Here is an 11,868-nt window from a genome sequence, read left to right on the forward strand (position 1 = left end):
AGATGCAGAACTTAAATGGTGGGACACACTTTTCGGATGGTCGCCTACTGCTACAGGCATCCTAAACAAGTTGTGTCGCCCCATCGTGATTCTTTTAACATTGGTTTTGATCAGTATGACCTTGTCAGTAATATTATATATCATAACTTGGAAAATGATGAATCGGTTAACACATCTGAAAAAAACAAATTATTCGTGAAACTTCTCTCACTCATATGATCATCCAAGCTGTTGTGAAACAGCAAAATAAACAAACAATCCCAGAGTTTCCTCCAACACATAGAAAATAATTAGTATAGTGGAAGTATTGAAAAGGTGATTATTTCAAAACTTCCAAAGGGGGGATTGTAACCGATGTGTTTAACTTTTTAACCATGGTGATAGGATCAAGATGAGATTATTAGCAATAGTAGGGAATGAGAAAATATTTTAGGAATGAGGACCTGAGAGCTTGGTGGTACCATGGAACTGATAAACTGTGTGGTCGGTATGTACCATGGAACTGATAAACTGCATTATTGGTACGTGAGCCAAATAATATTTCATTTTCTGTCAAAATCATGTCCTTTGAGTGAACTTTGCTTATTATAATCTCATTATAATACCAAAACACACCTCCATGCTAAAAGTTACCCACCTCCAAGGTACGACCACCCCTCACTGGGCATGCTCTCTGAATTTCTTTAAGTCTGTAGCTTTAAAAGCAAAGCGAGAAAGTTTTACACCAATCATAATGAAGTAACTATGTAACTATGTGATGTAATTGTAACCATGTGTGTATTGAGAATATAAATATGTGCATGTTCGTAGGCTAGGTATGCACGTTGGGTGGAACTATCCCCCGTGCATCCAGCGCTGCAATAAAGAATGCCTGCCTTTTAACACTACATTGGTGTTACGAGGTTTATTCCCGGATTTCAGTGACAGTATAAACAGAGATTGTGGATTCAATCTGGGACAGACAGAGTGTGCTAAGTGTAAAGTGTGGATGCCTTGGGAAAAGAAGGAGCATGCTACTGAAATAGCAAAGATTGTTTGTGGTTGGCGAGATAGTAAAATGGGAAGTAATCAGAGCAGAGAAGTCTTGAAAAAAGAGTCCATTAGGATGCATACTGAGACATTGGAAAGAAATAGAAGGTTCACTGGGAGGTGTAACAGATAAGAGAACTCTGATAAAATATTATAATCACCGATGTATAAATTGGATGATCAGGAAAAATGGCACAAGAATAAGAATTTGGAATATAATACAATATTACAGTTGATGTTGTTTTGTAGAAGGGAGAAGAAATGGGATGAGGTACCTTATGTTGATTTGGTTTTCACCTTGCAAAATCATCCTGAGTGGCTGAAGGACTGTGGGTTTACCCTGCAAGACCCCCTGGCATCAGCATTAGAAAAGCAGGAAAAGGCAGCGAGAGGCTGTGAAGGTGTTGCTCTGCTTGTAGTACAGGGCAACGGTGTTTGAAGTGCGGGCGTGATGAGGAGGATGATTTGGAATTAATGAAAGATGTTGGAGGTTGCATGGATGGTTTTTGATAACAGGGAGAAAGGGAAGGAAATGAGAGAAGAGCAACGAGAAAACGAAAGAGAGCGGAGACAGGCACGGAGAGACAGGGAAAGAGACAGTAACCTGAGAGCTGTGCTGCAGGGAGCGTCAGCAAACAGTAACTTCAGGGGAGGACAACAATACTATGGGGGAGAAGCGGGGCCCTTCCAGCACAAAATACCAGGAATACCTTAGGAAATAATCGGTGTGCATATTGTAAAGAACTGGGACATTGAAAATGGGATTGTCAGAAATTTAAGGACCGTTTTAGGGGTCCTATTCCTATCAGTCGAGAGGTTCTGGAGGAGGCACGATACAATCAAGAAGCAACTCCCTTTCCACATCAGTTCCCCTTAACTAAGTCCTGAAGGGGACCAGGGGAAACCTCCCCAGCAGAACCCCTGGCTACAGTAGAGCTGGGAAAAAGGAAAATAGATTTTCTTGTAGATACTGGGGTAACTTATTCTGTGTTAAATACTTATCAAAGAAAATTGAGCGATAATACAATAAACATTGTGAGTGCCACAGGGAAAGCGGAACAGCGTGCCTTTTTCCATCCTTTAAATTTTAAGCTTGGAAAACAATGGGTAACTCACCAATTTTTATATATGCCTGAATGTCCTATACCACTCTTGAGACGGGACCTATTGAGTAAATTGGAAGCGCAGATCACCTTTAAAGATGGGGAAGTTCAATTATTAATCCCTGAATCTAAAGCCATCGAGGCAAGAGTTTTTATGTTGCAGGAACAACCTAAGACTAACAAAGGAATTCCCGAGGACGTGAAGAATGCAGTGACACCTTTGGTATGGGCTAATGAGGTCCCGGGTAGATCCAGAAGAGCGGAACCCATAAGAATTATCCTTAAACCTGGAACAAATCCGGTAAGACAAAAATAATACCCATTGAAAATAGAGGCCAAAAAGGGATTAAAAAGGTTAACACTCAACTTTATAGAATATGGGTTGCTCATATAATGCGAATCAGAATTTAATACCCCAATTTTACCGGTGAAGAAACCGGATGGGAAGAATTATCGGCTAGTACAGGATTTAAGAGCAATAAATAAGATTGTAGATGATTTGCACCCAGTGGTTGCAAACCCCTATACATTATTAACTCAATTGAAAAATGATCTAATTTGGTTTACCGTACTGGACCTAAAGGATGCTTTTTTCTGTCTGCCCTTGGCAGTAGAAAGTCAGAAGCTCTTTGCTTTTGAATGGGAAAATCCTGAAACAGGCAGAAAAACACAATTAACTTGGACAGTGTTACCTCAAGGATTTAAGAATAGCCCTACTATCTTTGGGAACCAGGTTGTAACCGATGTGTTTAACTTTTTAACCATGGTGATGGGATCAAGATGAGATTATTAGCAGTAGTAGGGAATGAGAAAAACATTTTAGGAATGAGAACCTGAGAGCTTGGTGGTACCATGGAACTGATAAACTGTGTGGTTGGTACATGAGCCAAGTAATATTTCATTTTCTGTCAAAATCATGTCCTTTGAGTGAACTTTGTTCATTATAATCTCATTATAATACCAAAACACACCTCCATGCTAAAAGCTACCCACCTCCAAGGTACGACCACCCCTCACTGGGCATGCTCTCTGAATTTCTTTAAGTATATAGCTTTAAAAGCAAAGCGAGAAAGTTTTACACCAATCATAATGAAGTAACTATGTAACTATGTGATGTAATTGTAACCATGTGTGTACTGAAGAATATAAATATGTGCATGTTCGTAGGTTAGGTATGCACGTTGGGTGGAACTATCCCCCGTGCATCCAGCGCTGCAATAAAGAATGCCTGCCTTTTAACACTACATTGGTGTTACGAGGTTTATTCCCGGATTTCGGTGACAGTTTCTGGCGACCCAGATGGGACCCTGCTTTTGAACCTCGACGGATCCGTGGGATCGCAGGACCTCCAGCCAGCACCGGGGAATTCTCGGGGAGAACCTCCGATCCCCGGACCGAAGAGCTCTGAGCAAGACCCCTGGGAAAGGTAAAGGCATTCTCATTTGATTTGAATATTTGGGGTTTTTTATGAATACTTGCTCTTACCATCGTGGCGGGACAGGCCCGCACCAAGAGCACAAGTTGAAGGCCTTATTCAAGGAGCCCCGTGGCTCTCCGGGACAGGCCCGCATTGGGACAGGCCCACACTAGGAGCACGGGAGGCCTGCTCGTAAGGCACGGTGAAAGCTGCGCAGAGTTGGGCTGGGGAGACGTCTCAGGTAAAAGTCTCTGCTAGGCGAAAGCCTGTGGAGCAGGGCCCACCGGGGAGGGGAAGCCTCCAAGACTGGGATTTCTGGTCGTAGCAGAAATCCCCAGGATTTCCAGTGGCAGGGGAAATCCCTGAGGGAGCTCTAACACGGGTTGGGGCCCCTCTGACTAGTGCTTGTGATAGTGCACAATCACAACCACTGAGTCCTTGAGACATGGGTACTTTTCCGAGTAAGAAATCAATCCCACGAAAAACACCACTGGGATGTATTTTGGAACATTGGAAAGATCTGGGAAACATTGATCCTTTGACTTGGAAACAGTTGATTGAATATTGTAATCACTGGTGGCCACTGTATACTTTAGAGAATGGGGAAAAGTGGCCGGAAAACGGGACATTGCAGTATAACACAATTTTGCAACTAATGTTATTTTGTAAAAGGGAAGGTAAATGGAATGAAATGGCATATGTGGATTTGTTTTTCACACTGCAAAATCATCCAGAATGGCAAAGGCAATGTGAACTGGTTTCATCTAGTTCTACGGTAATGGCATTAAAGGGGTAGGAACCTGATAAAGATTTAAAAACAGGTTGCTCATCTTGTGATAGTGGTAAACGGTGTTTTAAATGTAAATTTGAAGATGATGATGTTGAACTGTTAGTTGCGCCTCGCAGGAGGTTAGGAAATGATCAAGGGGATCAAAATCTGGGGGTCAATAATGCTTCCGCCCCTCCTGTGGAAGAGGAGGCGGAAGGATTTAGCCCAATTGCTGGGAGAACAAGGGGAAGAGGGGGAGGAAACGGATTAACTCCCCTCCAGGCCCCTCTTCGACAGGCTGTTGGCAACAAGGGTCCGGTAATGGTGAAAGTCCCCTTCTCCATAACCGATTTAAGAGCATGGAAAGAAACTGCAGGCACCTATCAGGATGACCCAGAAAGAGTTGCCAAAGTAATGGAAACAATAATTAGAACCCAAAACCCTGATTGGGAAGATTTGCAAGTAATATTGGATACATTATTGGAAGACACTGAAAAGAAAATGGTATTAAACACAGCCCGAAAACAAGTAGAAAGTGCCCATGCTAATGGAAATATACAAGGATCGGTGGACCAGAATTTTCCATCCACAAACCCTGAATGGGACCCTAATCAGCCGGGGCCCAGAGGAATGTTGACTAGGTACCAGAAGTGGATTTTGTTTGGCGTTAGACATGCAATGCCAAAAGCAATTAATTGGTCTAAATTATATGAAGTAAGACAAGAATTAAACGAATCCCCTTCGGCCTTTATGGAAAGACTGAAGGTGACTGCTAGAAAATATATTAATCTGGACCCAGAAAAACCCGAGGAAGCTTCACAATTGGCCTCTATATATTTATGGGACAATCGGCCCTAGAAAAAACCTCCAGAAATTGGAAGGAGCTGAGTCCAGAGACTTAGGTAAAATGCTTGAAGTAGCCTGGACTGTGTATAACAACAGAGAGAAAAAGAAAAAGAAGTCAGTCAAATGCAAAGGGATGGAAAAATTCTGGCAATCTTGACTAGAATAATAAACATGTAAAGCAAAACTCAGCTGTAAATCTGCAGAGGTTGTTGGTGTGACGGGGCAGAAAGAGAACCGGCCCTTTCTGAAACCATTAAAATTTAAATTAGGAAAACAGTGGGTAACACATCAATTTTTATATATGCCCGAATGTCCATTGCCTTTATTGGGGCGGGATTTATTAAGCAAATTAGAGGCACACATTATTTTTAAAGATGGAGAAATTAGATTACTAATACCAGAATCAAAAGCTATAGAGGCGAGAGTGTTTATGTTACAGGATTCCCCCAAGGAGGAACAGATTCCAGAAGCAGTGGACAATGCAGTTATCCCCCTGGTATGGGCAAGTGGAGTTCCGGGACGATCCAAACTGGCAGAACCGGTAAAGGTGACTTTAAAACCTGGAGCCAAGCCGGTAAGACAAAAACAGTACCCTCTCAAATGGGAAGCCCGAAAGGGGCTAGAGGAATTAATCACAAAATTTTTAGAATATGGGCTGTTAGTAGAATGTGAATCAGAATATAATATCCCTATATTACCAGTAAGGAAATCAGGAGGCAGGGAATATCGAATAGTTCAGGATTTAAGGGCCATAAATCAGATAGTTCAAGATACACACCCAGTAGTGGCCAATCCATATACCTTGCTGACATCTCTGAGGGAGGAACATAAATGGTTTACTGTGCTGGATTTAAAGGATGCCTTCTTTTGCATACCTCTGGATACGAAAAGTCAAGGCATATTTGCCTTTGAATGGGAGAGTCCCACTACAGGAAGGAAAACGCAATTAACATGGACTGTACTTCCACAAGGATTTAAAAATAGCCCTACAATATTTGGAAACCAATTGGCAAAGGAATTAGAAATGTGGAAGAAACAGAATCAAGGAGAAGGCATATTACTACAGTATGTGGATGACATCCTGATAGCAGCAGAAAGTAAAGAAACATGTTTCGAAATGACTATCAGTTTATTGAATTTCCTGGTCCAGGGAGGATATAGAGTCTCCAGAAACAAGGCTCAGATGATAGGGAAAGAAGCAGTAATTTATTTGGGATTTGAGATATCTCAAGGACGGAGACAATTGGGAAACGAAAGGAAAGAAGCCATTTGTCAGATTCCCGAACCTAACAGCCCAAAGGAACTGAGAGCCTTTTTGGGAATGATTGGATGGTGCCAACTCTGGATTCTAAATTATGGACTGTATGTGAAACCCCTATATGAAGCCCTGCAAGAATCTAAAGACCAATACCTGACTTGGACACCTGAATGCCATAAATCATTTAGAGAACTCAAAAAGGCATTGATGACGGCCCCTGCACTGGGTCTACCTGATCTAACCAAACCTTTTGAGCTGTTTGTACACGAAAGGCAACATCTGGCCCTTGGAGTGCTGGCGCAACGGCTGGGATCTTGGAAGCGGCCGGTGGGGTACTTCTCTAAACAACTTGACACCGTGAGTAAAGGACGGCCGGGATGTTTGCGTGCCGTGGCAGCAACGGTGCTGCTGATTCAGGAAGCCCGAAAATTGACTATGGGCCAAAAGATAGTGGTATATGTACCGCATATGGTAATAACTGTCTTCTTAGAACAAAAGGGGGGTCACTGGCTATCCCCTAGCAGAATGTTGAAATACCAGGTTGTCCTATTGGAACAAGATGATGTGGAATTAAAAACCACAGCAATTGTAAATCCAGCAATGTTCCTGTCAACAGAAAATCCTACTGAGAAATTGGAACATGACTGTCTGTTAACCATTGAACAAGTTTATTCCAGCAGACCGGACCTGAAGGACGAACCCTTGGAGAATCCTGATCTGGAACTGTTCACGGATGGAAGCAGTTTTGTGCAAGAAGGAAGGCAAATGGCCGGGTATGCTGTTGTCACCATCGACAAGATATTGGAGTCAGGGACACTACCTGCAAATACATCAGCACAGAAAGCAGAATTGGTGGCGCTGAAGCAGGCCTTACGAATGGCCGAAGGGAAAAGAGTAAACATATGGACTGACTCCAAATATGCATTTGGTGTGATCCATGCTCATGGAGCCATATGGAAAGAAAGAGGGCTGTTATCAGCCCAAGGATCACCTATAAGACATAAGGAGGAAATTCTTCAGCTCCTACAAGATGTGCAGAAACCGAAGGAAGTGGCCGTAATGCATTGCAAAGCTCATCAGTTTGGTCAGACGGCTGTCAATATAGGTAATCGGTTGGCGGATAAAGCTGCAAAAGAGGCTGCAGAATGAGGTATCCTTGCACTGGTACCAGTAAAACAGGTAAAAATTCCAAATGTAAAAGTAAGATATGGTAAATTAGACGAACAATTGGCAGAGCATTTAAAGGCATCCCAAAATGCAGAAGGATGGTGGGTAACACCAGAAAATCAGGTAATAGTGACCCCACAAATTATGTTGGAATTTGCAAAAGAGCAACATGAACAGACACATTGGGGTGTAGATGCCATGGTTACAAATTTGAAAACATTTGTAGTGTGCGTAGGAATGACAGGAATAATTAAGTCAATAATAGCTAAGTGCCCGATCTGTCTTAAAAATAATCCTTTAAACCAGAGGAAAGCACCTTTAGAAGTAACAAAGCAGGGTAATTCCCCAGGAGATTATTGGCAAATCGATTTTTCTGAATTACCCAGACAAAATGGGTATAGATATCTGCTGGTACTGATTGATACGTTTTCTGGATGGCCGGAGGCTTTTCCTTGTCGCACCAACAAAGCGAGAGAAGTGGTTAAAATATTGTTAAAAGAGATAATACCAAGGTTTGGGGTACCATTGGGCATGTCTTCTGATAGAGGACCACATTTTGTAGCAGAAATAGTCCAACAAGTAAGTAAAATTCTGGGGATAAAATGGGACTTACACACTCCCTGGAGACCGCAATCAAGCGGGAAGATTGAAAGAATGAATCAGACCTTGAAAAGACAAATGAGTAAAATTTGCCAAGAAACATCTTTGAAATGGCCACAGGCTTTGCCATTAGCTCTGTTAAGAATAAGAATCCAACCAAGGTCTAAAGGCGGTGTAAGTCCATATGAAATATTATATGGCAAACCCTACCAAACTCCTTTAATCCCAGGCGACATGAGGGTAACAGGGGAAACAGATTTGAAAACATATCTGATTTCTTTAGGAAAGACCCTCGAAGCGCTCAGAAGATATATTGTGCTGACCAGACCACTTGCTCTTGATACGCCTGTACATCCATACCAGCCGGGTGACTTTGTGTATATAAGAACATGGAGTTCTGAACCACTCCAAGAAAAGTGGAAGGGACCCTTCCAGGTACTGTTGACAACTTATACCGCAGTTAAGGTAGAAGGAGTGGAGCCGTGGATTCATTATACTCGAGTAAAGAAGGCACCGTCAGAGCAGTGGACATCTATGCAAAAAGGACCTTTAAAACTCAGACTGTGTAGAAAATTTGACAGGGAACTGGAAAGCTAAAAGAACTGGTTCTCAAAATGGAAAATTTATAAAAGGAACTAACCAGTGGCTGTTGTCAAATATATTACCCACATGGGAAAGAATAAATGTAAGGGACCACGAGTTAATTACGGACGCACTTGGGGTGATCCAAAATAACCTCTCCTTGGCTCTCAGTTGTATCCAGGCTCAATTATGGATGCAGTCGGTAGCTGCCTCAATTATAAGAGAAGGCGAAGAAGGCACTCTCCCTACTGAAATTAAGAAAGTAATTTGGGACAGTGCTACTGATTTTGAGAAAGAACTCCAGTCCTGGTGGAGCCTGGTAAACTTTACTTATGATCCCGTTACAAACACAGCTACAACCTTTGTGCTCACTATATCTAATGCTACTAAATACTCAATTTATCCCATCATTGCATTAGGGATAAACCATAACGGAACTATACTCTATCCTTCTGAGCATAGAGTATGGGCCCGAAAGATGAATGAAAAATGGCAAACTGTTAATTTGGAATCTTGCATCGTGCGAGAACAACAAGGATTTGTCTGTGAAGGTAATGCAATTGAGGCACAAGACATTTGTTTGGACACTGAACAAAATATTTGCCATTTTGAGGTTCATCCTAACGAAAACCCTGAAACCATACTTATATATATTGGCAAGGGCTGTGTATGCTTGAGAACTGTTTGTGATTTTTTATATGTAGATGCGGTAGTGGTAGAGATTAAAAATCATTCAAATTTTTGTATTTATAATTTTACTAAGATTGATGGATGTGACTTTTCTTATTCGACCCCAGTCACATCGCACCAACTTTTGCAGTCTAACTACATGTTGATTCATGAATTATTACCTATCCCCATTGGAATGAATCTCACTTTAGTAAGTTATTACGATGCAAGGATTTGATTGAAATTCTGGGAAAAATTAAGGGAAACGGGCAGAAAACCCTGATAACTGTTCATCACAATGTGAAAGAAATACATCGAGTTTTTGAAAGAGTGCAGAGAGATGCAGAACTTAAATGGTGGGACACACTTTTCGGATGGTCGCCTACTGCTACAGGCATCCTAAACAAGTTGTGTCACCCCATCGTGATTCTTTTAACATTGGTTTTGATCAGTATGACCTTGTCAGTAATACTATATGTCATAACTTGGAAAATGATGAATCGGTTAACACATCTGAAAAAACAAATTACTCGTGAAACTTCTCTCACTCATATGATCATCCAAGCTGTTGCGAAACAGCAAAATAAACAAATAATCCCAGAGTTTCCTCCAACACACAGAAAATAATTAGTATAGTGGAAGTATTGAAAAGGTGATTATTTCAAAACTTCCAAAGGGGGGATTGTAACCGATGTGTTTAACTTTTTAACCATGGTGATAGGATCAAGATGAGATTATTAGCAGTAGTAGGGAATGAGAAAAACATTTTAGGAATGAGAACCTGAGAGCTTGGTGGTACCATGGAACTGATAAACTGTGTGGTTGGTACATGAGCCAAGTAATATTTCATTTTTTGTCAAAATCATGTCCTTTGAGTGAACTTTGTTCATTATAATCTCATTATAATACCAAAACACACCTCCATGCTAAAAGCTACCCACCTCCAAGGTACGACCACCCCTCACTGGGCATGCTCTCTGAATTTCTTTAAGTCTGTAGCTTTAAAAGCAAAGCGAGAAAGTTTTACACCAATCATAATGAAGTAACTATGTAACTATGTGATGTAATTGTAACCATGTGTGTATTGAGAATATAAATATGTGCATGTTCGTAGGCTAGGTATGCACGTTGGGTGGAACTATCCCCCGTGCATCCAGCGCTGCAATAAAGAATGCCTGCCTTTTAACACTACATTGGTGTTACGAGGTTTATTCCCGGATTTTGGTGACAAGGTGGCCCGAGAATTTGAAACATGGACTCCTCCATCTCAGACAGAGACTTTATTATAGTATGTGGATGATTTACTAGTGGCTACAACTACTAAGGAGGACTGTGCCCAATGGACAGTGAGCTTGTTAAATTTTCTAGGATCGAGTGGGTACAAAGTTTCCCAGCAAAAGTCCCAAGTGATTCAGCAACAAGTCACTTACCTCGGATTTGAGATCTCAGGAGGACAAAGAGAACTCGGTAAAGGTCGAAAAGAAGCTATTTGCCGCACGCCATTGCCGGGAACTGCAAAAGAACTTAGGACCTTTTTAGGTATGACAGGATGGTGCAGATTATGGATATATAATTATGGACTCTTAGTAAAACCGCTGTATCAATTACTAAAAGATAATCGGTTAAAGTTGACCTGGACAGGAGAAGCAAAAAGAGCCTTTGATTTGTTCTTTGCATTGAGAAGTGATTTGAATGTTAGAAAGAAATATGGTTTGATGGATTTGGAATACCAGAAGGGAATATATTCTTTAACCGAGGAAAAAAAAGAAAAGGGAAAAGAGTGTTTGTGTTGTACCAATTGTAAGATGGGAAAAAACAGGTCAGAAGACACGGAGGAAGATGTTCAGCTATTGGTAGCCACACACACCCCCCCCCCACCCCAAAACAATTAGAATCAGATTCCACAAGTGAGGAGGAAAAGGAAATTACTGGTCCTGTTTCTGGAAGACCTAGGGGACAGAGACAGAGAGCTGTACTCCAGGCCCCTCTTAGGCAGGTTGTAGGACCCGACGGAGCCCCAGTGTATGTTCATGTACCATTTACCACTTCGGACTTATTACACTGGAAACAGGCAGTCGGGTCTTACCAGAATAATCCAGAGGGACTGTATAGCACAGTTAAGACTGTGATGATGACGACTCATGACCCTAATTGGAGAGAGATACAAGTCCTTATGCAATATTTGTTTACCCAAGAGGAAAGGAGGACAGTCTTAGAAAAAGCTAGGGAAGGATTGTACCAGAAGCATGGAGGAGTACCTAATGCTGACATATCTCTCCCGAGGGAAGATCCAAAGTGGGATCCTAATACAGATAAAGGATTACAGGGAATAAGGGAATACCAAGAACTAATTCTGTATGGAATCCAAAAGGGAGTAGAAAAGCCCAAAAATTTATCAAGTTGTATGAAATAAGGCAAGGAGACAAAG

General features: G+C 41.6%; 1 long non-coding RNA gene across 1 annotated transcript; it reads left to right on the top strand.

The window, feature by feature from the left end:
* Positions 1–835: 835 nt before the first annotated feature.
* On the top strand, positions 836–8,616 carry LOC142599122 (uncharacterized). Its single transcript, XR_012832805.1, has 3 exons — positions 836–926; positions 3,417–3,558; positions 8,473–8,616. It is a non-coding gene; the product is annotated as an uncharacterized LOC142599122 (long non-coding RNA).
* The last annotated feature ends 3,252 nt before the right edge of the window (positions 8,617–11,868 follow it).

The sequence above is a fragment of the Balearica regulorum genome, chromosome W (genome assembly GCF_011004875.1).
Source record: "Balearica regulorum gibbericeps isolate bBalReg1 chromosome W, bBalReg1.pri, whole genome shotgun sequence".
NCBI classification, from domain to species: Eukaryota; Metazoa; Chordata; class Aves; order Gruiformes; family Gruidae; genus Balearica; species Balearica regulorum.